Source organism: Pyrus communis, chromosome 15, assembly GCF_963583255.1.
Source record: "Pyrus communis chromosome 15, drPyrComm1.1, whole genome shotgun sequence".
Taxonomy (NCBI): domain Eukaryota; kingdom Viridiplantae; phylum Streptophyta; class Magnoliopsida; order Rosales; family Rosaceae; genus Pyrus; species Pyrus communis.
In genome coordinates, this window is record NC_084817.1 from 16,310,328 (window position 1) to 16,334,488 (window position 24,161).

At 39.5% G+C, this 24,161-nt stretch overlaps 40 non-coding genes and 6 pseudogenes across 40 annotated transcripts in view; all 46 read right to left on the reverse strand.

The window, feature by feature from the left end:
* Positions 1 to 656: 656 nt before the first annotated feature.
* LOC137719330 (5S ribosomal RNA) lies at positions 657 to 775 on the reverse strand (annotated as a pseudogene).
* Positions 776 to 1,529: 754 nt separating this feature from the next.
* On the reverse strand, positions 1,530 to 1,648 carry LOC137719325 (5S ribosomal RNA; annotated as a pseudogene).
* A 276-nt stretch (positions 1,649 to 1,924) lies between these two features.
* On the reverse strand, positions 1,925 to 2,043 carry LOC137719324 (5S ribosomal RNA; annotated as a pseudogene).
* A 251-nt stretch (positions 2,044 to 2,294) lies between these two features.
* Positions 2,295 to 2,413, reverse strand: LOC137719328 (5S ribosomal RNA; annotated as a pseudogene).
* A 3,351-nt stretch (positions 2,414 to 5,764) lies between these two features.
* LOC137719322 (5S ribosomal RNA) lies at positions 5,765 to 5,884 on the reverse strand (annotated as a pseudogene).
* A 6,105-nt stretch (positions 5,885 to 11,989) lies between these two features.
* Positions 11,990 to 12,108, reverse strand: LOC137719320 (5S ribosomal RNA). Its single transcript, XR_011066377.1, has one exon. It is a non-coding gene; the product is annotated as a 5S ribosomal RNA (ribosomal RNA).
* A 238-nt stretch (positions 12,109 to 12,346) lies between these two features.
* LOC137719319 (5S ribosomal RNA) lies at positions 12,347 to 12,465 on the reverse strand. The gene has a single exon (XR_011066376.1). It is a non-coding gene; the product is annotated as a 5S ribosomal RNA (ribosomal RNA).
* A 55-nt stretch (positions 12,466 to 12,520) lies between these two features.
* LOC137719321 (5S ribosomal RNA) lies at positions 12,521 to 12,639 on the reverse strand (annotated as a pseudogene).
* Positions 12,640 to 12,824: 185 nt separating this feature from the next.
* Positions 12,825 to 12,943, reverse strand: LOC137719302 (5S ribosomal RNA). Its single transcript, XR_011066358.1, has one exon. It is a non-coding gene; the product is annotated as a 5S ribosomal RNA (ribosomal RNA).
* Positions 12,944 to 13,134: 191 nt separating this feature from the next.
* LOC137719317 (5S ribosomal RNA) lies at positions 13,135 to 13,253 on the reverse strand. Its single transcript, XR_011066374.1, has one exon. It is a non-coding gene; the product is annotated as a 5S ribosomal RNA (ribosomal RNA).
* Positions 13,254 to 13,420: 167 nt separating this feature from the next.
* Positions 13,421 to 13,539, reverse strand: LOC137719316 (5S ribosomal RNA). Its single transcript, XR_011066373.1, has one exon. It is a non-coding gene; the product is annotated as a 5S ribosomal RNA (ribosomal RNA).
* Positions 13,540 to 13,889: 350 nt separating this feature from the next.
* Positions 13,890 to 14,008, reverse strand: LOC137719294 (5S ribosomal RNA). The gene has a single exon (XR_011066351.1). It is a non-coding gene; the product is annotated as a 5S ribosomal RNA (ribosomal RNA).
* Positions 14,009 to 14,179: 171 nt separating this feature from the next.
* LOC137719296 (5S ribosomal RNA) lies at positions 14,180 to 14,298 on the reverse strand. Its single transcript, XR_011066353.1, has one exon. It is a non-coding gene; the product is annotated as a 5S ribosomal RNA (ribosomal RNA).
* Positions 14,299 to 14,467: 169 nt separating this feature from the next.
* On the reverse strand, positions 14,468 to 14,586 carry LOC137719257 (5S ribosomal RNA). The gene has a single exon (XR_011066316.1). It is a non-coding gene; the product is annotated as a 5S ribosomal RNA (ribosomal RNA).
* Positions 14,587 to 14,758: 172 nt separating this feature from the next.
* LOC137719236 (5S ribosomal RNA) lies at positions 14,759 to 14,877 on the reverse strand. The gene has a single exon (XR_011066296.1). It is a non-coding gene; the product is annotated as a 5S ribosomal RNA (ribosomal RNA).
* Positions 14,878 to 15,039: 162 nt separating this feature from the next.
* On the reverse strand, positions 15,040 to 15,158 carry LOC137719258 (5S ribosomal RNA). Its single transcript, XR_011066317.1, has one exon. It is a non-coding gene; the product is annotated as a 5S ribosomal RNA (ribosomal RNA).
* Positions 15,159 to 15,321: 163 nt separating this feature from the next.
* LOC137719307 (5S ribosomal RNA) lies at positions 15,322 to 15,439 on the reverse strand. The gene has a single exon (XR_011066364.1). It is a non-coding gene; the product is annotated as a 5S ribosomal RNA (ribosomal RNA).
* Positions 15,440 to 15,603: 164 nt separating this feature from the next.
* Positions 15,604 to 15,722, reverse strand: LOC137719092 (5S ribosomal RNA). Its single transcript, XR_011066162.1, has one exon. It is a non-coding gene; the product is annotated as a 5S ribosomal RNA (ribosomal RNA).
* Positions 15,723 to 15,885: 163 nt separating this feature from the next.
* On the reverse strand, positions 15,886 to 16,004 carry LOC137719241 (5S ribosomal RNA). The gene has a single exon (XR_011066301.1). It is a non-coding gene; the product is annotated as a 5S ribosomal RNA (ribosomal RNA).
* A 170-nt stretch (positions 16,005 to 16,174) lies between these two features.
* LOC137719301 (5S ribosomal RNA) lies at positions 16,175 to 16,293 on the reverse strand. The gene has a single exon (XR_011066357.1). It is a non-coding gene; the product is annotated as a 5S ribosomal RNA (ribosomal RNA).
* Positions 16,294 to 16,462: 169 nt separating this feature from the next.
* LOC137719075 (5S ribosomal RNA) lies at positions 16,463 to 16,581 on the reverse strand. The gene has a single exon (XR_011066145.1). It is a non-coding gene; the product is annotated as a 5S ribosomal RNA (ribosomal RNA).
* A 161-nt stretch (positions 16,582 to 16,742) lies between these two features.
* LOC137719245 (5S ribosomal RNA) lies at positions 16,743 to 16,861 on the reverse strand. The gene has a single exon (XR_011066305.1). It is a non-coding gene; the product is annotated as a 5S ribosomal RNA (ribosomal RNA).
* A 160-nt stretch (positions 16,862 to 17,021) lies between these two features.
* On the reverse strand, positions 17,022 to 17,140 carry LOC137719308 (5S ribosomal RNA). Its single transcript, XR_011066365.1, has one exon. It is a non-coding gene; the product is annotated as a 5S ribosomal RNA (ribosomal RNA).
* Positions 17,141 to 17,298: 158 nt separating this feature from the next.
* On the reverse strand, positions 17,299 to 17,417 carry LOC137719292 (5S ribosomal RNA). The gene has a single exon (XR_011066349.1). It is a non-coding gene; the product is annotated as a 5S ribosomal RNA (ribosomal RNA).
* Positions 17,418 to 17,590: 173 nt separating this feature from the next.
* Positions 17,591 to 17,709, reverse strand: LOC137719306 (5S ribosomal RNA). The gene has a single exon (XR_011066363.1). It is a non-coding gene; the product is annotated as a 5S ribosomal RNA (ribosomal RNA).
* A 176-nt stretch (positions 17,710 to 17,885) lies between these two features.
* LOC137719310 (5S ribosomal RNA) lies at positions 17,886 to 18,004 on the reverse strand. Its single transcript, XR_011066368.1, has one exon. It is a non-coding gene; the product is annotated as a 5S ribosomal RNA (ribosomal RNA).
* Positions 18,005 to 18,180: 176 nt separating this feature from the next.
* On the reverse strand, positions 18,181 to 18,299 carry LOC137719312 (5S ribosomal RNA). The gene has a single exon (XR_011066370.1). It is a non-coding gene; the product is annotated as a 5S ribosomal RNA (ribosomal RNA).
* A 173-nt stretch (positions 18,300 to 18,472) lies between these two features.
* Positions 18,473 to 18,591, reverse strand: LOC137719295 (5S ribosomal RNA). The gene has a single exon (XR_011066352.1). It is a non-coding gene; the product is annotated as a 5S ribosomal RNA (ribosomal RNA).
* A 173-nt stretch (positions 18,592 to 18,764) lies between these two features.
* On the reverse strand, positions 18,765 to 18,883 carry LOC137719293 (5S ribosomal RNA). The gene has a single exon (XR_011066350.1). It is a non-coding gene; the product is annotated as a 5S ribosomal RNA (ribosomal RNA).
* A 172-nt stretch (positions 18,884 to 19,055) lies between these two features.
* Positions 19,056 to 19,174, reverse strand: LOC137719198 (5S ribosomal RNA). The gene has a single exon (XR_011066262.1). It is a non-coding gene; the product is annotated as a 5S ribosomal RNA (ribosomal RNA).
* A 163-nt stretch (positions 19,175 to 19,337) lies between these two features.
* On the reverse strand, positions 19,338 to 19,456 carry LOC137719012 (5S ribosomal RNA). The gene has a single exon (XR_011066087.1). It is a non-coding gene; the product is annotated as a 5S ribosomal RNA (ribosomal RNA).
* A 161-nt stretch (positions 19,457 to 19,617) lies between these two features.
* LOC137719314 (5S ribosomal RNA) lies at positions 19,618 to 19,736 on the reverse strand. The gene has a single exon (XR_011066372.1). It is a non-coding gene; the product is annotated as a 5S ribosomal RNA (ribosomal RNA).
* Positions 19,737 to 19,906: 170 nt separating this feature from the next.
* On the reverse strand, positions 19,907 to 20,025 carry LOC137719309 (5S ribosomal RNA). The gene has a single exon (XR_011066367.1). It is a non-coding gene; the product is annotated as a 5S ribosomal RNA (ribosomal RNA).
* Positions 20,026 to 20,194: 169 nt separating this feature from the next.
* LOC137719297 (5S ribosomal RNA) lies at positions 20,195 to 20,313 on the reverse strand. Its single transcript, XR_011066354.1, has one exon. It is a non-coding gene; the product is annotated as a 5S ribosomal RNA (ribosomal RNA).
* A 391-nt stretch (positions 20,314 to 20,704) lies between these two features.
* On the reverse strand, positions 20,705 to 20,823 carry LOC137719337 (5S ribosomal RNA). Its single transcript, XR_011066382.1, has one exon. It is a non-coding gene; the product is annotated as a 5S ribosomal RNA (ribosomal RNA).
* Positions 20,824 to 21,058: 235 nt separating this feature from the next.
* LOC137718862 (5S ribosomal RNA) lies at positions 21,059 to 21,177 on the reverse strand. Its single transcript, XR_011065945.1, has one exon. It is a non-coding gene; the product is annotated as a 5S ribosomal RNA (ribosomal RNA).
* Positions 21,178 to 21,362: 185 nt separating this feature from the next.
* LOC137718874 (5S ribosomal RNA) lies at positions 21,363 to 21,481 on the reverse strand. Its single transcript, XR_011065956.1, has one exon. It is a non-coding gene; the product is annotated as a 5S ribosomal RNA (ribosomal RNA).
* A 184-nt stretch (positions 21,482 to 21,665) lies between these two features.
* On the reverse strand, positions 21,666 to 21,784 carry LOC137719076 (5S ribosomal RNA). The gene has a single exon (XR_011066146.1). It is a non-coding gene; the product is annotated as a 5S ribosomal RNA (ribosomal RNA).
* A 197-nt stretch (positions 21,785 to 21,981) lies between these two features.
* LOC137719208 (5S ribosomal RNA) lies at positions 21,982 to 22,100 on the reverse strand. Its single transcript, XR_011066271.1, has one exon. It is a non-coding gene; the product is annotated as a 5S ribosomal RNA (ribosomal RNA).
* A 187-nt stretch (positions 22,101 to 22,287) lies between these two features.
* On the reverse strand, positions 22,288 to 22,406 carry LOC137718922 (5S ribosomal RNA). The gene has a single exon (XR_011066000.1). It is a non-coding gene; the product is annotated as a 5S ribosomal RNA (ribosomal RNA).
* A 186-nt stretch (positions 22,407 to 22,592) lies between these two features.
* On the reverse strand, positions 22,593 to 22,711 carry LOC137718933 (5S ribosomal RNA). Its single transcript, XR_011066011.1, has one exon. It is a non-coding gene; the product is annotated as a 5S ribosomal RNA (ribosomal RNA).
* Positions 22,712 to 22,896: 185 nt separating this feature from the next.
* LOC137718944 (5S ribosomal RNA) lies at positions 22,897 to 23,015 on the reverse strand. Its single transcript, XR_011066022.1, has one exon. It is a non-coding gene; the product is annotated as a 5S ribosomal RNA (ribosomal RNA).
* A 183-nt stretch (positions 23,016 to 23,198) lies between these two features.
* Positions 23,199 to 23,317, reverse strand: LOC137719077 (5S ribosomal RNA). Its single transcript, XR_011066147.1, has one exon. It is a non-coding gene; the product is annotated as a 5S ribosomal RNA (ribosomal RNA).
* Positions 23,318 to 23,514: 197 nt separating this feature from the next.
* On the reverse strand, positions 23,515 to 23,633 carry LOC137719209 (5S ribosomal RNA). The gene has a single exon (XR_011066272.1). It is a non-coding gene; the product is annotated as a 5S ribosomal RNA (ribosomal RNA).
* Positions 23,634 to 23,820: 187 nt separating this feature from the next.
* LOC137718955 (5S ribosomal RNA) lies at positions 23,821 to 23,939 on the reverse strand. Its single transcript, XR_011066033.1, has one exon. It is a non-coding gene; the product is annotated as a 5S ribosomal RNA (ribosomal RNA).
* A 186-nt stretch (positions 23,940 to 24,125) lies between these two features.
* LOC137719234 (5S ribosomal RNA) overlaps positions 24,126 to 24,161 on the reverse strand; it is a 119-nt gene continuing 83 nt past the window's right edge. Inside the window, exon 1 of the ribosomal RNA XR_011066295.1 lies at positions 24,126 to 24,161. This exon is cut by the window's right edge and continues 83 nt beyond it. This is a non-coding gene — a ribosomal RNA (5S ribosomal RNA).

Sequence of the window (24,161 nt, forward strand, 5' to 3'; positions counted from 1 at the left end):
GATGCAAGTGAGTTGGTATGATCTCATCCATTAGTCTATGACTTGTAATAATATATAACCATTTCTTTTAACCATGACCCCGTTACCTTATGCATGTGCAAATCACACCGGCCCCTAAATGAACACGCGAAATTCAAAAATATTAATCAAAACGATCACACGAAATTCAAAAATAGGAATGAGTGGTCTTTCCCATTCTTTTATTTCATCTTCCAAGCACGAGACTCAATTATAAATGACCCGCATCACAAATGAGTTGCTAGAAATATGCAAAAAAGAATCATGAAAAATAAAAAAGAGGTAGGGGAGGCAACACGAGCACTTCCCAAGAGGCAACACGAGCAAGTGAGTTGGTATGATTGCATCCGTTAGTCTATGACCTGTAATTGTGTATAACCATTTCTATGAACCATGACCCCGGAACCTTTTGCATGCGTAAATCATACCGGCCCCCAAACGACCATGTGAAATTCCAAAATATTAATCAAAACAATCACACAAAATTCAAAAATAGGAATTCAGAGTCCTTTCCATTCTTTTCCTTCATCTCCTAAGCATGAGACTTGGTTATAAACGACGTACTCCACAAATACGAAGCAAGAAAGACGCCAAAAAAAAAGAACTATGAAACATTAAAAAGAGGTTCCCGGGGGGGGGGGATGCAACACGAGGACTTCCTAGGAGGTTAGCCATCCTAGTGCAACTCTCGTCCAAACTCGCTTGACTTCGAAGTTCTTATGGGATTTGAGGTATGTGGGCTGGTACAATTGCATCCGTTAGTCTATGACTTGTAATTGTATATAACCATTTCTTTAAACCATGACCCTACAACCTCAGGCACATGCAAATCACACCGGCCCCCAAACGATTACATGAAATTCAAAAATAGGAATTTAGAGTCTTTCCCATTCTTTTCTTTCATCTCTCAATTACGAAACTCGGTTATAAACGACCCACGCAACAAATAAGCCGCTAGAAATATGCAAAAAAGAATTATGAAAAATAAAATAAAAAGGAGGTGGGAGGATGCAACACGAAGACTTCCAAGGAGATCACCCATCCTAGTACTATACGCGAAAAACAATTATGTAAAATAAAAAAGAGGTGGGGGCACGCAACACGAGGACTTCCAAGGAAGTCACCCATCTTAGTACTACTCTTGCCCAAACTAGCTTGACTTCGAAATTCTGATGAGATCCCGTGCATGTGAGTTGGTATGATCCAACTGTTAATGTATAACTTGTAATTGTATATAACCATTTCTCTTAACCATGACCTTGTAACCTTATGCATGTGCAAATCACACCGGCCCAAAACTATCACTCGAAATTCAAAAAATAGAATTAATAGTCTTTCCCATTGTTTTCTTTCATCTTCCAAGCATGAGACTCGGTTATAAACGACGTGCGCCACAAGTAAGCAGCTAGAAATACCCCCCAAGCACGAGACTCGGTTATCCACGATGCGCACCACAAATAAGCCTCCAGAAATACACATAAAAGAATTATGAAAAGTAAAAAAGACGTGGGAGGATGCAACACGAAGATTTCTGAGAAGGTCACGCATCCTAGTACTGCTCTCACCCAAACTCGCTTGACGTTGGAGTTCTGATGGGATCTAGTGCATGTGACCTGGTATGATCGCATCCGTTAGTCTATGACTTGTAATTGTATATAACCATTTCTTTGAACCATGACTTTGCAACCTTAGGCACATGTAAACCACACAGGCCCCAAAACAATCAAGCAAAATTCAAAAATATAAATCAAAACAATCACATGAAATTCAAAAATAGAAATTCAGAGTCTTTCCCATTCTTTTCTTTCATCTCTCAAGTATGAGACTTGGTTATAAATGACGCACGCAACAAATAAGCCACTAGAAATACGCAAACAAGAATTACAAAAAATAAAAAAGAGGTGGGAGGATGCAACACAAAGACTTCCAAGGAGATCACCCATCCTAGTACTTCTCTCGCCCAAACTCGATTAAGTTCGGACTTCTGAAGGGATTCGGTGCATGTGAGTTGGTATGATCGCATCCGTTAGTCTATGACTTGTAATTGTATAGGATCATTTCTTTAGCCCGGAACCTGTAACTTTTATACATGTGCAAATAACAACGGCCTAAAATGATCACACAAATTCAAAAATATTAATCTAGACGATCCCACAAAAATTAAAAAATAAAATTAATAGTCTTTCCCATTCTTTTCTTTCATCTTCCATGCACGAAACTCGGTAAGAAACGATGAGCACCATAAATAAAATTATGAAAAATAAAAAAGAGGTGGGGGCATGCAACACAAGGACTTCTGAGGAGGTCACTCATCTGAGAACTACTCTCGCCCAAACTCGCTTGACTTCGGAGTTCTGATGGTATTCAGTGCATGTGAGTTGGTGTGATTGCATTAGTTAGTCTATGACTTGAAATTGTATATAACTATTTCTTGGGCCATGGGCCCATAAACTTTAGGGGCACTTTGATTCAGGTCCAAAAAATTCAGCTGTTTTTGAATTGGGTCCAATTTTATTTCATTTTCTATTACACCTATTTTGCCCCTGGAATTTTTTTTTTTTTTAATTCTTTAAATTTGAATTCTTTAACATTTTAATCTTCAAATACCTTTATCTACCCGTTTTTTAATTAAAAAGACATTATTTCAAATCTTATAAGTTTATCAAAGCTTAAAAGAAACATTGCTAGAGGTAGATAACAAATTTGTGATGTAGGTAGAATCTATGATAGAGGTAGCCTATGAACAAAAACCTATTGTATAGATAGATAATACAAAATAATATATGATACAGATAGACTATGAACAATACCTATTGTATAGATAGATAATACAAAATAATCTATGATACAGATAGACTATGAACAATACCTATTGTATAGGTAGATAACACAGTTAATTTGTGATATATAGGTAGATAAACACAATTAATCTTATATAGATTATCAACAAAATATGTAATATATAGGTAGATAAATACAATTCATGATACAGGCACAGTATAATATAAAAAGATAAATAAATAAATAAAGGACAAGTGATATAGGTAGATAAAAACCAAAAACAAAATCGTGAAGAAAAATGATATTGAGGGAGGAAACACTAGAGAAAATGCTAATTCGATAGAACTTCAAAGTTAATATATATATATATATATATATATATATATATATAAGACGAAGAACCCAAAACACAAGATTGACTAATACAATTTTTTTTTTTTTAAAGAAACCAATCAAATGTATATTGATCATCCTTATTAAAGGAGGAGCAAAAGAATAATATTATGGTAGAAGACTACTGGGAAAAATAACAGAGGAAGAGAAAGATATTGTGAGGGAGAAACAAGAAAAGAGAAATGAACGATTTGGGGAAGGAGAAGAAAAAAAAGGAGATTTATATCCCTAATCCTATAATTAAGGATACGATTAACATTAATCACAAACTTAAAAAAAACAGTAATTACTTAATTGGTCAATTTAAGGGTAAATTTGGCAAGAGAATACAAATAAGCTTACGTGGACAATGAATCACTGGACCTAACCTAAAAATTAAATAAAATTGGACTATAACTAATAATGGCTCATAAAATTGGACTCATATTAAGTTTCCCCTAAACTTTATGCATGTGCAAATCACACCGGCCTAAAACAAACACAGGAAATTCGAAAATAGTAATGAAGACAATCCCACGAAATTGAAAAAATAGAATTAATAGTCTTTCCATGTGAAACCCCATCCCTAATTTGTTGTATTTTTATATTGTCAGACTTTTGAATTACCAATTTACCCTTGAGTTGACTTTTGTTGACCGTCTCGTCGAAATGCGTATTTCAATTTTTATTAATTTGTCTTTATTGTACTCATTGCCACGAACGTGTAGGCATGAACAAATTTAAATTTGAAGTTATAACGAAGATTTTATGTAATAAAATGTCGAAAGTTTTTAGGATATTTTCGTGTTTTGTCCTTAGTGACCTTGTTTTATGAGCCCCTAGGGCCCACATGTTTCCTCCCTTTTAACCTCCCCGTGACTTCATTCCTCATTCCATTTCTAAAAAACACTTTCTTTCTTTCTCACAACACTCTTATCTCTTTCTCCCTATCTACAATCTCGGCTCTCTCTCAAACCATCATCTCCGAGGGCTTTCCACACAAATAAACAATACAACAACGACAATAACATCCCCATCACCCTGGTGAACTTAGAATCGAAGGAGAAGCCTTCAAACCCTTCCAAACTCACTGCACAGTACATTCACTGTTCATTAAGTTTTTCGATGAGTTTCCACGTCCTCCGGCGAAGGTAAGCCTTCGAACCTCATCTAAAAGTTGTGGATCATGTCTTAATGTATGTTTGGAACTAGTTTTGAGAAGTTTTGGTGATATTTGGACATAGGAATGTCACGGGGAAAGCTTCCCTAGTTTTCCAGTGAGCACCGCCATTTTTTAGGCGTTTTTTAGCCAAATCACAGTGAGTTAGCCATCCTGCAAGGTACCATTCTCTTTATCTCGTTGAGAACTATGACTTTCATTTTTGAATCACTCGATTTGGTTAAGAATTGAGGAAGTTATGAGCATTTCAAGGTTTGCCCAAAAACCGACTGACGCATGGCCTGCAACTGGGTTAACCCGACTTGGCCGGATCCTAGTTCCCAGTCAGTGCGTGGGCGCCAATCTTGGCTTATGCATAGAGGATACGTGCTTCCATTAGAGGTACTGTGCTTCGTCCCAGGCAACTTTTCTGGCTAACTTTCCGGCGACTCAACTCTGTGTGTGGCAGCGCGTTGGGGTAACTGAGGTTCTCCCCTTAGGTTTTTCGACGTCCTAAATCCATTTATGACGTCCCTTTTTCCGAAATTCAATCATTTTAGTATAGTTTTATTAATTGGTCCCTTTATGTGCTTAGGTGCATTTGTTAGTGGCGTTTCCGTCCTCCCCTAATTCGCAAGGCTCTTCGACGACGAAGTATCTATGAGTGGACCCCTTCTAAAATGCATGATTTTACTATTATAGATGCATACATGAAAAGCATGATTTAATGGCTACGTTTTATGAAACATTTATGAGTAAATTTGATTTACGCTTCATGAAATATCGTGCTTTAATGGATTTATGTTTACTGAGATATTTATGAATATGATTTATGATATGATGTTTAAGCTATTGAGCTCTGATGAGATATAATTTGGAAAGATTATGTTCGATGATTTTTATGTGCTTATTCGGTGGTTACTCATACTATGTGCCTACTGGCAAATGATATCTATATATGGCTTTGGTCGGGTGATGTAGGGGCTTATGGGTGAATGATATCTATATACGGCTTTGGTCGGGTGATGTAGGGCGTATGGGCGAATGAAGGCCTTCAGGCAATTTTGATACCACTACTAAGCACACTACATATAATATATGTTTAATGAAGTTTTATGGCATGCTAGGGTTTTTGGAAAAGCTATTACATATTATACTATTCAGTTTTCATAAACTTTGCGCAATTATGCGCAAAATTTTTATGCATGTTTCACATGTTCTCGGCATATGCATTCTTAAATTGGCTTGCGTCACCCTCGGGTGTCGGCCAACACCTGGCCATCCCGTTGTCCTTCGGACACCGGAATCGGGCGTGTCATTCCCATTCTTTTCTTTCATCTCCCAAGCATGAGACTCGGTCATAAACGACGGGCGCCACAAATAAGTTGTTAGAAATATGCAAAAAAGAATTACGAAAAATAAAAAAGAGGTTGGGGGATGCAACATGAGGACGTCCCAAGAGGTCACCTATTCTAGTACTACTCTCCACCCAAACTCGGTTAACTTTGAAGTTCTTATGGGATTCGGTGCATGTGAGTTGGTATGATTGCATCCATTAGTCTATGACTTGTACTTTTATATACCCATTTCTTTGGCCATGACCCCATAACCTTATGCAAGTGCAAATCACACCGGCTCAAAACGATCACATGAAATTCAAAAATATTAATCAAGACAATCCCACGAAATTCAAAAAATAGAATTAATAGTCTTTCCCATTCTTTTCTTTCATCTCCCAAAGCATGAGACCCGGTTATAAACGACGCGCGCCACAAATAAGCCACTAAAATACGCAAAAAAGAGTTATAAAAATAAAAAAGAGGTGGGGGGATGCAACACGAGGACTTCCCAGGAGGTCAACAATCCTAATACAACTCTCGGCCAAACTTGATTAACATTGGAGTTCTAATGGGAATCCCTAGCACACAAAGCTTTTGGTGGAACTCTTACATAAAAGGGTAGCCTCCATGTCTTGTACCCGTGAGTAGCAAAGAAAACACTGAAGAGAAGAATTTACAAAGAGGACAATTTCTTTTCTCTCGAGTTGCATCTTGGTATATTGCTTCTTCCTGCCTTTTCCACAGGGACGAAGCTTGGCACTTTGAAGCAGCACTTGCGGACCGGCGAGCATGGATCACTTAGACTTGGTTGGAACTTCATGGGGTGGTTTAGACCACCCACAAGAAATTCATGGAGTTGATGACAGCGGCAAGGAGCGGATCATGTAGACTTGATTGGAACTTCACGGGTTGGTTTGGACCACCCCGAAGAAATTCATGGAGTTGACGGCAGCGGCTGGGAGCCGATCACGTAGACTTGATTGGAGCTTCACGGGGTGGTTTAGACCACCCCGAAGAAATTCAAGGAGTTGACGGCAGTGGCAAGGACGGTTCTGTTTTCAGAACTTCTGTCGACTGTTTGTTGATGCTGCCATGGTGAGCCGGTGGGCTTAGTCTCCATTTTTGGCTTTGGTGAAAGATGAAGAAGAAAGCAAATTTTCTTCATTCTCTCCTGCAAAAGTCGAGAGGAAAGAAAACAATAAAGAACAAATTTAAAATAAATTTATACCTTGCTGCCCTTTGTTGTTTCTTTTTTTTTCTTTATGTTTCTCCCTTGCTTTCTTGCTTTGTTCTTCTTTGCCGTCTGTGCTTCTCTGCTGTCTTCTCCCTGTCCTGCTCTTCTTCCTGTTTTTTTTCCTCTGTGCTCTTCTCTATCGTCCTCTTTTTTTTTTTGTCGATCTCCTCCGTGAAAGTAGTATTTTGTTGCTTCTTTTCCCTCTCAATTCCTGCAGAGTACCTCCTCCTCTTTCTTTTTTTTCTTCCCCCTTGCTTTTGGATCACATCCTTTTATAGAGAGAAGACATGGAGCAGTTGCTTGCCATTTTCACGAAGTGGAGCGGTTTGGAAGAGCCACTACGTTGATCTAGTTGAAGACGTGGGACTATGGGATTGTTCTGGAAGCAACCCACTTCTTGAAGTTTCAGAAAGTGATTTTATCCCACCATCTTTTATTCTTATTTATTTAATTTATTGCAAACAAGTATAGACTTTTAAAGGAGCCAGCCCAATCTTACTTTTCGGAATGAACTCGGGCTGTTTTTCTTTTGGCCCTCTTTAAAGCTCTTTACCTTTAAGGGCTGTTATTTATTTTCTTTGTGAAAATATATGGCTCAACAGTTGCCCCCTTAAGCATCGTGCATGGAAACGGTTTTGACACATGTGAGGCTTGAAAATTTTTCTCTTCTTTGGCTTTATTCTATGTTTTGAATCGACAGTGACTTGACATCCCAGTAGTGATTTTTCTTTTTCAAGTCACTCGAGTGGGCCAGGAATTCTAAGAACATTAGCATGTAGTAGTTTATCCACGTGCAATACAATTGGTGGGAAAATGTATTTTTTATGATTCATGGCTATATCTAATATTGGAGATCAAATTGCCTACGTACCTTATGAAAGGATCAAGTCAAACATAGCTCATCCCTTACTTTTCAAGATTTTTGTTTTTGTTTTTATGACTGCACCCAGCTTTTAATGCTAGGCTGCCTATGTACCCTTTTTGAAGAATCAAGTCATACGTAGTTTAAAGTGCATTTTTTTAGACCACCTTATAGGGATTTACCTAAAGAGCTCACTCTCCTTCAATTCCTTTGTCGGTCTCTTCAATTTCTGACCACGCTCGAGACCCAAATCACTTTCAAGCAATTTGCTTTTCAACATTGCATGCCATCGAGAGTAGCTCATCAAATGTGTGAGGCTCTGCAACAGCAACAAAAGTTCCGATCTCGGGTATAAGGTTATGTGAGCACATTAGTACTGCCATCACCTCGGTCAATTTCTCTGTGCGTTGTAGTTTTAGGCTTCTCCATCTTGCGATGAAATCATTTACGCTTTCGTTATGCCTTTGCATGCAATTAGCCAAATCCACTAGGAAGCATTTTCTTTTGGAGCAGATAAAGTGTGCAAGAAATGACTTCTGCATGTCGTCCCATGTATGGATAGAACTTGGAGGCAATTGTGTGTACCAAGTGAAAGCTGGTCCTTTTAGGTATTGTTTGGTATGCAGACGGGACGAGACGGAACGGAATGGGATTGGACGGGACGAGACAGGACGGAACAGAACGGAGCGGGAGCAAAGATGCCCTCGGATGGAAACAAGGAGGAAGAAGGAGACGGAAATGTTATAATTTTGTGTTCCATGGATGTGGAACGAGTCGTTCCAGGAGGGTGAGGTGGAATGAAAATTCACCCAAAACTCGTCCCGTGGAACAGCTCATTTCACCCGTTTTAGGCGCGCCAAACGTGGAACCGAACGCATTGTCCCACTCTGTTCTGTCCCGTCCCACGTACCAAATGGTACCTTAGGACTGCATAAATTGCCTTATTAGCTAGGCATCGCATTGTGATGTCTCTCCACAGGCTCAGTAGAAATGAGCTAGATATTCTTGTGGGGTGCCATTTATGCCATCAAATTTTTCGAAGCTTGGTCTTTGATAACTTTTGGGGAATGGCATGGCATCGTAGTTTGCAGGGTATGGTCTTTGGTACCCTAAGATTGGTGGAGTTATGGACATATGGAATTACGAATGTTCTCATCAAATATTTCCTTGATTTCTTGTCGTGTGATTTGATTTGAGGAACTTTCTTCTTTTTTCGTCTCACTACCACCAACAATGTTAGCCTTAACGGCTAGCTGTGCAGTTAATGCTGCAATTTCGACGTCTTCTTCAGCTAGCGTCCTTTGCATTTCTTGAAGCTGCTCTTCTAGACTTGATGTGCCAATTACCATGATTGACATAGACTCCACATCTTCATTTTTGCTCTTCAACCATTTAGGGATGTTGTTTGAGGCAAATGCCTTGGAACAGGGCTAATGTAGTCTTGCTTGAGCCATTGATTATTTAATATGACCAATACATGGTCGTGACTTGGCTTGGAGATCGGGGAATGCCCCCTGTGATTTCGAGCTAGCGTGAAGCCCCAAGACTTGGTTTTAAAACTTGACTTGAGATTTTGAAGATGGCCCCTGTAATATGTGGGCTTGAACTCTCATTTCCTCATTGTCGTCTAGTTTCGGATTCGTCTTCTTGGACTTGACATATTTGTCACTTTGGAGTGCCTCCATAGGCAGTGTGTGTTAGCAACCTTGACTTTACCTTCAATGTACCGGGCTTGTGATTTGATATTTGAGACGGTATTGTCTTTCTTGGCAGGTTGTATACGCCTTGTGGTATTTTTTCTTGAAACTTTCTTTTCTTCTTTAAAAGAAACCACCCTTGCAGGCTCCGCATTGATTAACGTGATTGAAATTAAGCCAATCATGATTTTAGTTGTGGTGCAAGTTTTATCAACTGCAAATGCGTCAGTCTTGATGACTCTTTGCTTTTTGGTCTTCACAGCTTTGGTTAAATGCAAGTGGAGCCTTAGCAACTACGTTTGGGATGCCTTCAGTAGCTTCCATGGTAGCATCTTCACTTCTTCCTAAGAACTCGTTTCTTCACATTTTTGGTGGTGTTCTGTAATGGAGTCTTCTTCTACAGTCTTTGCGACTTTGGCAGTTGCCTTGTTGGCTTCGACTCCATGATTCGGCTTTTGGATATTGAGTGAGGCTAGTGCTTGATCAATGATGAATGACATTCGGTAACCAGTGCGCCTTACACATCTTGCCTTGGTATGAGTTGTCGGAAGCTCATGGAAGTAAACAATAACTTGTCGTGCCATCTCGTTTCCTGCGAAAAAAAATAAGTAGCACATAAGATTTCATTTATTCATAGACAGATGAAAAGGTGAATGGGTCCCACTAGGTGTGCCAAAAATCATGTTGAGCAAAAATTGTACACAATATGTAAACAAATAATTCACTCGACACAATTTCACCCTCATTCATTTTTCCGAAGAAGGTTTTTATTAATTCGAATTAGACCCATTCTAGGCTACGCGCCTATTAATTACAACTCTTCTTTTGGGAAAGGAATACCCTTTGATTCCAACTTGAATAAATCGTAATTTGGGGATTTGGGTGTTTATTTCATTTTGCGACTACACCTAGGTCGAGCCTTAGATTGCCTACGTACCCTCGTTGAGGGATTAAGTCACTCGTAGTTCCTGATGTATTTGTTGGGGTTTGATGCCTTGTGCAATTTTAGCTTGTGTGAACAAGGACTTTGAGCTGTTGGAGCTTTTGATGCCTTGTGCAGTTTTAGCTCGTGCGGGCGAGGACTTTAAAATGTTGAAGAATTTGATGCCTTGTGCAGTTTTAGCTTGTGCGGGCGAGGACTTTGAGCCATTGGAGCTTTTGATTCCTTGTGCAGTTTTAGCTCATGCGGGCAAGGACTTTAAACTGTTGGAGAAAGTTTGAAATTTGATGCAGCTTTGTGCTATTTGATATTTGACATGACTTTATGCCATTTGAGACTTTTCTTCGACTTCGTGCCATTTGAAACTTGACGTGGCTTCGTGCCATCTGAATTTAGAGCGGCTTTGTGCCATTTGACCAGTTTGGGAATTTGAAATTAAATTTGACGTAATGTAAGTCCATCGAGCTTGGTACTTTGAGGTGGTTCACGTCTACGGATTTTGAAGTGGTTCGAAGTTGTCTTCTATTTGATGCGGCAATGAGGCTGCAAAGGAGATGAGAGCGGTGCTGTTGTCATCGATTTGGGGTTTTGGAGACTGGGCTTAAGACTTTGGCAAAAGCAAGGTGCCCATTTGATTTATTTGAACCAAAAGATGATGATTAGCGAAAAATGAATTGATGGGTTTTGACAAGAATGACCCATGTCTTTTCTTAATAATCAAAGCCCAGTGCATTTAGGGTGAGACCTAGACTCCCATGTGATGGGCGACCTTTCTTTCTTTGATTTGCCTTACTTTACTTTGTCTTTAAACCCATTTCATTTTGTCGTCATACCTTTCACTTTGTTGTCGCCTTTTATCTTTGCACAACAACACAGCAAGTCTTTGCTGTCATATTGTTTGATAAAAGAAAGCGGCAGAGCAACATTTGTTTTTTTTTATAAATGCTTTTGTCAAGCTTTTATAGTTAGACTTTCTTTCAAAGGAAACCACATGATTTTATGTTGGAGAGCTGTGGCATTTTAAAGTTGCCACCTGAGTGTCTTTCCCATTTGATTTGGGGAGTTGTCAGCAAGCCTTTTCCTTCTCTTATCTTTCCAAGTCCAAATAGGATTTTTTTTTTCATTGAGTCAGGAAGATGGCTATCTATTTGAGGATGTGGCAATGCTTTTAGAACAAAGTCAATGAGAGTTGTTGCATGTCTTTGTTTACTTGTGGGACGAACACAATCTTGTTTTTGCATGCAAATTTTGTGAGTCATCTCCACGTTATTTCTTTTTGAAATAATGATCTTTTTCAATCTTTGGTGTCGTAGAGCAGCTGCCGCTAATATAATTCTTGTTTTGTGCACAAAATTTAATCTATGGGGGCCATTCTCATAATACTCACGTGCGTGGAAAGTTTTGGAAGAGCTTTGTTTCCCTCTCATCTTTTCTTTGCGTTTGCGTCAAATCTTCTAGCAACTTAGAAGACAACTTTCAAAAGATAAAGTAAAATTAATACTCTATTTCTTTCATCTCCCAGACACGAGACTTGGTTATAAACTACTTGTGTAGCAAATAAAACAATTTGAAAAAAAAAATGTGGGGGGATGCAACACGAGGACATCCCAGGAGGTCACACATTCTAGTATTACTCTCGTCCAAACTCGCTTAACTTCGGAGTTCTGATGGGATCCGGTGCATGTGAGTTGGTATGATCGCATCCGTTACTCTACAACTTGTAATTGTATATAACCATTTCTTTGCCCATCATCCCGTAACTTTTAAGCATGTGCAAACCATATCGGCTCCAAACGTCCACACAAAATTCAAAAATATTAATCAACATGATCCCTTGAAATTTAAAAAGACAAAATAAAATAAATACTCTATTTCTTTCATCTCCCAGACACGAGACTTGGTTATGAACGACGTGCATTGCAAAAAAAAAAAAAAAGGTTGGGGGGATGCAACACGAGGACTTCCCAGGAGGTCACCTATCCTCGTACTACTCTCGCCCAAACTCGCTTAACTTTAGAGTTCTAATGGGATCCAGTGCACATGAGTTGGTATGATCACATCTGTTAATCTACGATTTGTAATTGTATATAACCAATTCTTTGGCCATCTCCAATAACGGGATGCGACACGAGGACTTCCCAGGAGGTCCCCCATCCTAGTAATACTCTCTCCTAAACTCGCTTAACTACGAAGTTCTGATGGGATCCAGTGCATGTGAGTTGGTTTGATTGCATCCGTTAGTCTACGACTTGTAATTGTATATAACCATTTCCTTGTCCTCTGCACGAAATTCATAAATATTACGAAATTTAAAAAGATAAAATAAAATTAACACTCTATTTCTTTCATCTCCCAGACACGAGGCTCGGTTACAAATGACGCGTGTCACAAAAAATTAAAAAATAAAAAAAAATAGGTGGGAGGATGCAACACGAGGACTTCCCAAGAGGTGACCCATCCTAGTACAACTCTTGCCCAAACTCATTTAACTTCAGAGTTCTGATGGGATCTGGTACATGTGAGTTGGTATGATCGCATCCGTTGGTCTATGACTTGTAATTGTATATAACCATTTCGTTGCCATTGGCACGAAATTCAAAAATATTACGAAATTTAAAAAGATAAAATAAAATTAATACTCTATTTCTTTCATCTCCCGGACATGAGGCTCGATCATATACGACGTGTGTCACAAAAAAAAAGAAATAAATAAATAAAAAACAGAGGTGCGGGGATGCAACACAAGAACTTCCTAAGGGGTCACCCATCCTAGTACTACTCTCACCCAAACTCGCTTAACTTCAAAGTTCTGATGGGATCCAATGCTTTTGAGTTGGTATGATCGCATCCGTTAGTCTATGACTTGTAATTGTATATAACCATTTCTTTGCCCACGAAATTCAAAAATATTACGAAATTTAAAAAGATAAAATAAAAGTAATACACTATTCATTTCATCTCCCAGACACAAGGCTCGGTTATATACAATGCGTGTCACAAAAAAACAAATAGGTGGGGGCATGCAACACGAGGACTTCCTAGGAGGTCACCCATCCTAGTCCTACTCTCGCCCAAACTCGCTTAACTTCGGAGTTCTGATAGGATCCGGTGCATGTGAGTTGGTATGATCGCATCCGTTAGTCTACGACTTATAATTGTAAATAACCATTTCTTTGCCGTTTGCACGGAATTCAAAAAAAATGAAATAAAATTAATACTCTATTTCTTTCATCTCCCAAACACGAGGCCAGGTTATACGACGCGCATCCCTAAAAAAAAAAAAAAAAAAAGATTGGGGGATGCAACACGAGGACTTCCCAGGAAGTCACCCATCCAAGTACTACACTCGCCCAAACTTCTTTGCCGTTTGCACGAATTTCAAAAAAAACAAATAAAATTAGTACTACTACTCTATTTCTTTCATCTCCCAAACACGACGCTCGGTTATATACGACGCGCTTCCCCAAAAAAAAAAAAAAAGATTGGGGGATGCAACACGAGGACTTCCCAGGACGTCACCCATCCTAGTACTACTCTCGCCCAAACTCGCTTAACTTCAGAGTTCTGATGGGATCCAGTGCATGTGAGTTGGTATGATCGCATCCGTTAGTCTACGACTTGTAATTCTATTTAACCATTTCTTTGCCGTTTGCACGAATTTCAAAAAAAAAACAAATAAAATTAGTACTACTACTCTATTTCTTTCATCTCCCAAACACGACGCTCCGTTATATACGACGCGCTTCCCCAAAAAAAAAAAAAAAAAAAAAGATTGAGGGATGCAACACGAGGACTTCCCAGGAGGTCACCCATATTAGTACTACTCTCGCCCAAACTCGCTTAACTTCGGAGTTCTGATGGGATCCGGTGCTTGTGAGTTGGTATGATCTCATTCGTTTGTCTACGACCTGTAATTCTATTTAACCATTTCTTTGCCGTTTGCACGAATTTCAAAAATAAAACAAATAAAATTAGTACTACTACTCTATTTCTTTCATCTCCCAGGCACGACGCTCGGTTATATACGACGCGCTTCCCCAAAAAAAAAAAAAAAAAAAGATTGGGGGATGCAACACGAGGACTTCCCAGGAGGTCACCCATATTAGTACTACTCTCGCCCAAACTCGCTTAACTTCGGAGTTCTGATGGGATCCGGTGCATGTGAGTTGGTATGAACGCATCCGTTAGTCTACGACTTGTAATTCTATTTAACCATTTCTTTGCCGTTTGCACGAATTTCAAAAAAAAAACAAATAAAATTAGTACTACTACTCTATTTCTTTCATCTCCCAAACACGACGCTCGGTTATATACGACGCGCTTCCCCAAAAAAAAAAAAAAAAAAAAAAGATTGGGGGATGCAACACGAGGACTTCCCAGGAGGTCACCCATCCTATTACTACTCTCGCCCAAACTCACTTAACTTCGGAGTTCTGATGGGATCCGGTGCATGTGAGTTGGTATGAACGCATCCGTCAGTCTACGACTTGTAATTCTATTTAACCATTTCTTTGCCGTTTGCACGAATTTCAAAAAAAAAAACAAATAAAATTAGTACTACTACTCTATTTCTTTCATCTCCCAAACACGACGCTAGGTTATATACGACGCGCTTCCCCAAAAAAAAAAAGAATGGGGGATGCAACACGAGGACTTCCCAGGAGGTCACCCATCCTAGTACTACTCTCGCCCAAACTCGCTTAACTTCGGAGTTCTGATGGGATACGGTGCATGTGAGTTGGTATGATCGCATCCGTCAGTCTACGACTTGTAATTCTATTTAACCATTTCTTTGCCGTTTGCACGAATTTCAAAAAAAAATACAAATGAAATTAGTACTACTACTCTATTTCTTTCATCTCCCAAACACGACGCTCGGTTATATACGACGCGCTTCCCCAAAAAAAAAAAAGATTGGGGGATGCAACACGAGGACTTCCCAGGAGGTCACCCATCCGAGTACTACTCTCGCCCAAACTCGCTTAACTTCGGAGTTCTGATTGGATCCGGTGTTGTGAGTTGGTATGATCACATCCGTTAGTCTACGACTTGTAATTCTATTTAACCATTTCTTTGCAGTTTGCATGAATTTCAAAAAAAAAAAAGCAAATAAAATTAGTACTACTACTCTATTTCTTTCATCTCCCAAACACGACGCTCGGTTATATACGACGCGCTTCCCCAAAAAAAAAAAGATTGAGGGATGCAACACGAGGACTTCCCAGGAGGTCACCCATCCTAGTACAACTCTCGCCCAAACTCACTTAACTTCGGAGTTCTGATGGGATCCGGTGCATGTGAGTTGGTATGAACGCATCCGTTAGCCTACGACTTGTAATTCTATTTAACCATTTCTTTGCCATTTGCACGAATTTCAAAAAAAAAAAAACAAATAAAATTAGTACTACTACTCTATTTCTTTCATCTCCCAAACACGACGCTCGGTTATATACGACGCGCTTCCCCAAAAAAAAAAGATTGGGGGATGCAACACGAGGACTTCCCAGGAGGTCACCCATATTAGTACTACTCTCGCCCAAACTCGCTTAACTTCGGAGTTCTGATGGGATCCGGTGCTTGTGAGTTGGTATGATCGCATTCGTTTGTCTACGACCTGTAATTCTATTTAACCATTTCTTTGCCGTTTGCACGAATTTCAAAAATAAAACAAATAAAATTAGTACTACTACTCTATTTCTTTCATCTCCCAGGCACGACGCTCGGTTATATACGACGCGCTTCCCCAAAAAAAAAAAAAAAAAAAAGATTGGGGGATGCAACACGAGGACTTCCCAGGAGGTCACCCATATTAATACTACTCTCGCCCAAACTCGCTTAACTTCGGAGTTCTGATGGGATCCGGTGCATGTGAGTTGGTATGAACGCAGCCGTTAGTCTACGACTTGTAATTCTATTTAACCATTTCTTTGCCGTTTGCATGAATTTCAAAAAAAAAAATAATAAAATTAGTACTACTACTCTATTTCTTTCATCTCCCAAACACGACGCCCGGTTATATACGACGCGCTTCCCCCAAAAAAAAAAAAAAAAAAGATTGGGGGATGCAACACGAGGACTTCCCAGGAGGTCACCCATCCTAGTACTACTCTCGCCCAAACTCACTTAACTTCGGAGTTCTGATGGGATCCGGCGCATGTGAGTTGGTATGAACGCATCCGTCAGTCTACGACTTGTAATTCTATTTAACCATTTCTTTGCCGTTTGCACGAATTTCAAAAAAAAAACAAATAAAATTAGTACAACTACTCTATTTCTTTCATCTCCCAAACACGACGCTAGGTTATATACGACGCGCTTCCCCAAAAAAAAAAAGAATGGGGGATGCAACACGAGGACTTCCCAGGATGTCACCCATCCTAGTACTACCCTCGCCCAAACTCGCTTAACTTCGGAGTTCTGATGGGATCCGGTGCATGTGAGTTGGTATGATCGCATCCGTTAGTTTACGACTTGTAATTCTGTTTAACCATTTATTTGCCGTTTGCACGAATTTCAAAAAAAAAACAAATAAAATTAGTACTACTACTCTATTTCTTTCATCTCCCAAACACGACGCTTGGTTATATACGACGCGCTTCCCCAAAAAAAAAAGATTGGGGGATGCAACACGAGGACTTCCCAGGAGGTCACCCATATTAGTACTACAATCGCCCAAACTCGCTTAACTTCGGAGTTCTGATGGGATCCGGTGCATGTGAGTTGGTTTGATCGCATCCGTTAGTTTACGACTTGTAATTCCATTTAACCATTTCTTTGCCGTTTGCACGAATTTAAAAAAAAACAAATAAAATTAGTACTACTACTCTATTTCTTCCATCTCCCAAACACGACGCTCGGTTATATACGACGCGCTTCCCCAAAAAAAAAAGATTGGGGGATGCAACACGAGGACTTCCCAGGAGGTCACCCATCCTAGTACTACTCTCGGCCAAACTCGCTTAACTTCGGAGTTCTGATTGGATCCGGTGCTTGTGAGTTGGTATGATCACATCCGTTAGTCTACGACTTGTAATTCTATTTAACCATTTGTTTGCCGTTTGCACGAATTTCAAAAAAAAAAACAAATAAAATTAGTACTACTACTCTATTTCTTTCATTTCCCAAACACGACGCTCGGTTATATACGACGCGCTTCCCCAAAAAAAAAAAAAAAAAAAAAAGATTGGAGGATGCAACACGAGGACTTCCCAGGAGGTCACCCATTCTAGTACTACTCTCGCCCACACTCGCTTAACTTCGGAGTTCTGATTGGATCTGGTGCTTGTGAGTTGGTATGATCACATCCGTTAGTCTGCGACTTGTAATTATATTTAACCATTTTTTTGCCGTTTGCACGAATTTCAAAAAAAAAAACAAATAAAATTAGTACTACTACTCTATTTCTTTCATCTCCCAAACACGACGCTCGGTTATATACGACGCGCTTCCCCAAAAAAAAAAAAAAAAAAAAAAAAAGATTATGGGATGCAACACGAGGACTTCCCAGGAGGTCACCAATCCTAGTACTACTCTCGCCCAAACTCGCTTAACTTCGGAGTTCTGATGGGATCCGATGAATGTGAGTTGGTATGAACGCATCCGTCAGTCTACGACTTGTAATTCTATTTAACCATTTCTTTGTCGTTTGCACGAATTTCAAAAAAAAAAACAAATAAAATTAGTACTACTACTCTATTTCTTTCATCTCCCAAACACGACGCTCGGTTATATACGACGCGCTTCCCCAAAAAAAAAAAAAAAAAAAAAAAAAGATTATGGGATGCAACACGAGGACTTCCCAGGAGGTCACCAATCCTAGTACTACTCTCGCCCAAACTCGCTTAACTTCGGAGTTCTGATGGGATCCGATGAATGTGAGTTGGTATGAACGCATCCGTCAGTCTACGACTTGTAATTCTATTTAACCATTTCTTTGTCGTTTGCACGAATTTCAAAAAAAAAACAAATAAAATTAGTACTACTACTCTATTTCTTTCATCTCCCAAACACAACACTCGGTTACATACGACGCACTTCCCCAAAAAAAAAAAAAAAAAAAAAAAGATTGGGGGATGCAACACGAGGATTTCCCAGGAGGTCACCCATATTAGTACTACTCTCGGCCAAACTCGCTTAACTTCGGAGTTCTGATGGGATCCGGTGCTTGTGAGTTGGTATGATCGCATTCGTTTGTCTACGAGTTGTAATTCTATTTAACCATTTCTTTGCCGTTTGCACGAATTTCAAAAATAAAACAAATAAAATTAGTACGACTACTCTATTTCTTTCATCTCCCACGCACGACGCTCGGTTATATACGACGCGCTTCCCCAAAAAAACAAAAAATAAAAAAAAGATTGGGGGATGCAACACGAGGACTTCCCAGGAGATCACCCATATTAGTACTACTCACGCCCAAACTCGCTTAACTTCGGAGTTCTGATGGGATCCGGTGCATGTGAGTTGGTTTGATCGCATCCGTTAGTCTACGACTTGTAATTCCATTTAACCATTTCTTTGCCGTTTGCACGAATTTAAAAAAAAAACAAATAAAATTAGTACTACTACTCTATTTCTTTCCTCTCCCAAACACGACGCTCGGTTATATACGACGCGCTTCCCCAAAAAAAAAAAGAAAAAAAAAAAGATTGGTGGATGCAACACGAGGACTTCCCAGGAGGTCACCCATCCTAGTACTACTCTCGCCCAAACTCGCTTAACTTCGGAGTTCTGATGGGATCCGGTGCATGTGAGTTGGTATGAACGCATCCGTCAGTCTACGACTTGTAATTCTATTTAACCATTTCTTTGCCGTTTGCACGAATTTCAAAAAAAAAACCAAATAAAATTAGTACTACTACTCTATTTCTTTCATCTCCCAAACACGACGCTAGGTTTTATACGACGCGCTTCCCCAAAAAAAAAAAAGATTGGGGGATGCAACACGAGGACTTCCCAGGAGGTCACCCATCCTAGTACTACTCCCGCCCAAACTCGCTTAACTTCGGAGTTCTGATGGGATCCGGTGCATGTGAGTTGGTATGATCGCATCCGTTAGTTTACGACTTGTAATTCTATTTAACCATTTCTTTGCCGTTTGCACGAATTTCAAACAAAAAACAAATAAAATTAGTACTACTACTCTATTTCTTTCATCTCCCAAACACGACGCTCGGTTATATACGACGCGCTTCCCCAAAAAAAAAAAGATTGGGGGAAGCAACACGAGGACTTCTCAGGAGGTCACCCATATTAGTACTACTCTCGCCCAAACTCGCTTAACTTCGGAGTTCTGATGGGATCCGGTGCATGTGAGTTGGTTTGATCTCATCCGTTAGTCTACGACTTGTAATTCCATTTAACCATTTCTTTGCCGTTTGCACGAATTTAAAAAAAAAACAAATAAAATTAGTTCTACTACTCTATTTCTTTCATCTCCCAAACACGACGCTCGGTTATATACGACGCGCTTCCCCAAAAAAAAAAAAAAAAAAAAAGATTGGGGGATGCAACACGAGGACTTCCCAGGAGGTTACCCATCCTAGTACTACTCTTGCCCAAACTCGCTTAACTTCGGAGTTCTGATTGGATCTGGTGCTTGTGAGTTGGTATGATCACATCCGTTAGTCTACGACTTGTAATTCTATTTAACCATTTGTTTGCCGTTTGCCCGAATTTCAAAAAAAAACAAATAAAATTAGTACTACTACTACATTTCTTTCATCTCCCAAACACGACGCTCGGTTATATACGACGCGCTTCCCCAAAAAAAAAAAAAAAAAAAAAATTGGGGGATGCAACACGAGGACTTCCCAGGAGGTCACCCATCCTAGTACTACTCTCGCCCAAACTCGCTTAACTTCGGTGTTCTGATGGGATCCGGTGCATGTGGGTTGGTATGAACGCATCCGTCAGTCTACGACTTGTAATTCTATTTAACCATTTCTTTGCCGTTTGCACGAATTTCAAAAAAAAAAAACAAATAAAATTAGTACTACTACTCTATTTCTTTCATCTCGCAAACACGACTCTCGGTTATATACGACGCGCTTCCCCAAAAAAAAAAAAAAAAAAAAAAAAGAGAGATTGGTATGATCACATCCGTTAGTCTACGACTTGTAATTCTATTTAACCATTTGTTTGCCGTTTGCACGAATTTCAAAAAAAAAAACAAATAAAATTACTACTACCACTCTATTTCTTTCATCTCCCAAGCACGACGTTCGGTTATAGACGACGCGCTTCCCCAAAAAAAAAAAAAACAAAAAAAAAAGAAAAAAAAAAGAAAAAAAAAAGATTGGGGGATGCAACACGAGGACTTCCCAGGAGGTCACCCATCCTAGTACTACTCTCGCCCAAACTCGCTTAACTTCGGAGTTCTGATGGGATCCGGTGCATGTGAGTTGGTATGATCGCATCCGTTAGTCTACGACTTGTAATTCTATTTAACCATTTCTTTGCCGTTTGCACGAATTTCAAAAAAAAACAAATAAAATTACTACTACCACTCTATTTCTTTCATCTCCCAAGCACGACGTTCGGTTATATACGACGCGCTTCCCCAAAAAAAAAAAACAAAAAAAAAAAAAAAAAGAAAAAAACAAACAAAAAAAAAAGAAAAAAAAAAGAAAAAAAAAAGAAAAAAAAAAGATTGGGGGATGCAACACGAGGACTTCCCAGGAGGTCACCCATCCTAGTACTACTCTCGCCCAAACTCGCTTAACTTCGGAGTTCTGATGGGATCCGGTGCATGTGAGTTGGTATGATCGCATCCGTTAGTCTACGACTTGTAATTCTATTTAACCATTTCTTTGCCGTTTGCACGAATTTCAAAAAAAAAACAAATAAAATTACTACTACCACTCTATTTCTTTCATCTCCCAAGCACGACGTTCGGTTATATACGACGCGCTTCCCCGATAAAAAAAAAAGAAAAAAAAAAGAAAAAAAAAAGATTGGGGGATGCAACACGAGGACTTCCCAGGAGGTCACCCATCCTAGTACTACTCTCGCCCAAACTCGCTTAACTTCGGAGTTCTGATGGGATCCGGTGCATGTGAGTTGGTATGATCGCATCCGTTAGTCTACGACTTGTAATTCTATTTAACCATTTCTTTGCCGTTTGCACGAATTTCAAAAAAAAAACAAATAAAATTACTACTACCACTCTATTTCTTTCATATCCCAAGCACGGCGTTCGGTTATATACGACGCGCTTCCCCAAAAAAAAAAAAGAAAAAAAAAAGAAAAAAAAAAGATTGGGGGATGCAACACGAGGGCTTCCCAGGAGGTCACCCAACCTAGTACTACTCTCGCCCAAACTCGCTTAACTTCGGAGTTCTGATGGGATCCGGTGCATGTGAGTTGGTATGATCGCATCCGTTAGTCTACCACTTGTAATTCTATTTAACCATTTCTTTGCCGTTTGCACGAATTTCAAAAAAAAAACAAATAAAATTACTACTACCACTCTATTTCTTTCATCTCCCAAGCACGACGTTCGGTTATATACGACGCGCTTCCCCCAAAAAAAAAAAAACAAAAAAAAAAGAAAAAAAAAAGAAAAAAAAAAGATTGGGGGATGCAACACGAGGACTTCCCAGGAGGTCACCCATCCTAGTACTACTTTCGCCCAAACTCGCTTAACTTCGGAGTTCTGATGGGATCCGGTGCATGTGAGTTGGTATGATCGCATCCGTTAGTCTACGACTTGTAATTCTATTTAACCATTTCTTTGCCGTTTGCACGAATTTCAAAAAAAAAACAAATAAAATTACTACTACCACTCTATTTCTTTCATCTCCCAAGCACGACGTTCGGTTATATACGACGCGCTTCCCCCACAAAAAAAAAAAAGAAAAAAAAAAGAAAAAAAAAAGATTGGGGGATGCAACACGAGGACTTCCCAGGAGGTCACCCATCCTAGTACTACTCTCGCCCAAACTCGCTTAACTTCGGAGTTCTGATGGGATCCGGTGCATGTGAGTTGGTATGATCGCATCCGTTAGTCTACGACTTGTAATTCTATATAACCATTTCTTTGCCGTTTGCACGAATTTCAAAAAAAAAACAAATAAAATTACTACTACCACTCTATTTCTTTCATCTCCCAAGCACGACGTTCGGTTATATACGACGCGCTTCCCCCAAAAAAAAAAAAAGAAAAAAAAAAGAAAAAAAAAAGATTGGGGGATGCAACACGAGGACTTCCCAGGAGGTCACCCATCCTAGTACTACTCTCGCCCAAACTCGCTTAACTTCGGAGTTCTGATGGGATCCGGTGCATGTGAGTTGGTATGATCGCATCCGTTAGTCTACGACTTGTAATTCTATTTAACCATTTCTTTGCCGTTTGCACGAATTTCAAAAAAAAAACAAATAAAATTACTACTACCACTCTATTTCTTTCATCTCCCAAGCACGACGTTCGGTTATATACGACGCGCTTCCCCGATAAAAAAAAAAGAAAAAAAAAAGAAAAAAAAAAGATTGGGGGATGCAACACGAGGACTTCCCAGGAGGTCACCCATCCTAGTACTACTCTCGCCCAAACTCGCTTAACTTCGGAGTTCTGATGGGATCCGGTGCATGTGAGTTGGTATGATCGCATCCGTTAGTCTACGACTTGTAATTCTATTTAACCATTTCTTTGCCGTTTGCACGAATTTCAAAAAAAAAACAAATAAAATTACTACTACCACTCTATTTCTTTCATATCCCAAGCACGGCGTTCGGTTATATACGACGCGCTTCCCCAAAAAAAAAAAGAAAAAAAAAAGAAAAAAAAAAGATTGGGGGATGCAACACGAGGGCTTCCCAGGAGGTCACCCAACCTAGTACTACTCTCGCCCAAACTCGCTTAACTTCGGAGTTCTGATGGGATCCGGTGCATGTGAGTTGGTATGATCGCATCCGTTAGTCTACCACTTGTAATTCTATTTAACCATTTCTTTGCCGTTTGCACGAATTTCAAAAAAAAAACAAATAAAATTACTACTACCACTCTATTTCTTTCATCTCCCAAGCACGACGTTCGGTTATATACGACGCGCTTCCCCCAAAAAAAAAAAAACAAAAAAAAAAGAAAAAAAAAAGAAAAAAAAAAGATTGGGGGATGCAACACGAGGACTTCCCAGGAGGTCACCCATCCTAGTACTACTTTCGCCCAAACTCGCTTAACTTCGGAGTTCTGATGGGATCCGGTGCATGTGAGTTGGTATGATCGCATCCGTTAGTCTACGACTTGTAATTCTATTTAACCATTTCTTTGCCGTTTGCACGAATTTCAAAAAAAAAACAAATAAAATTACTACTACCACTCTATTTCTTTCATCTCCCAAGCACGACGTTCGGTTATATACGACGCGCTTCCCCCACAAAAAAAAAAAACAAAAAAAAAAGAAAAAAAAAAGATTGGGGGATGCAACACGAGGACTTCCCAGGAGGTCACCCATCCTAGTACTACTCTCGCCCAAACTCGCTTAACTTCGGAGTTCTGATGGGATCCGGTGCATGTGAGTTGGTATGATCGCATCCGTTAGTCTACGACTTGTAATTCTATATAACCATTTCTTTGCCGTTTGCACGAATTTCAAAAAAAAAACAAATAAAATTACTACTACCACTCTATTTCTTTCATCTCCCAAGCACGACGTTCGGTTATATACGACGCGCTTCCCCCAAAAAAAAAAAAACAAAAAAAAAAGAAAAAAAAAAGATTGGGGGATGCAACACGAGGACTTCCCAGGAGGTCACCCA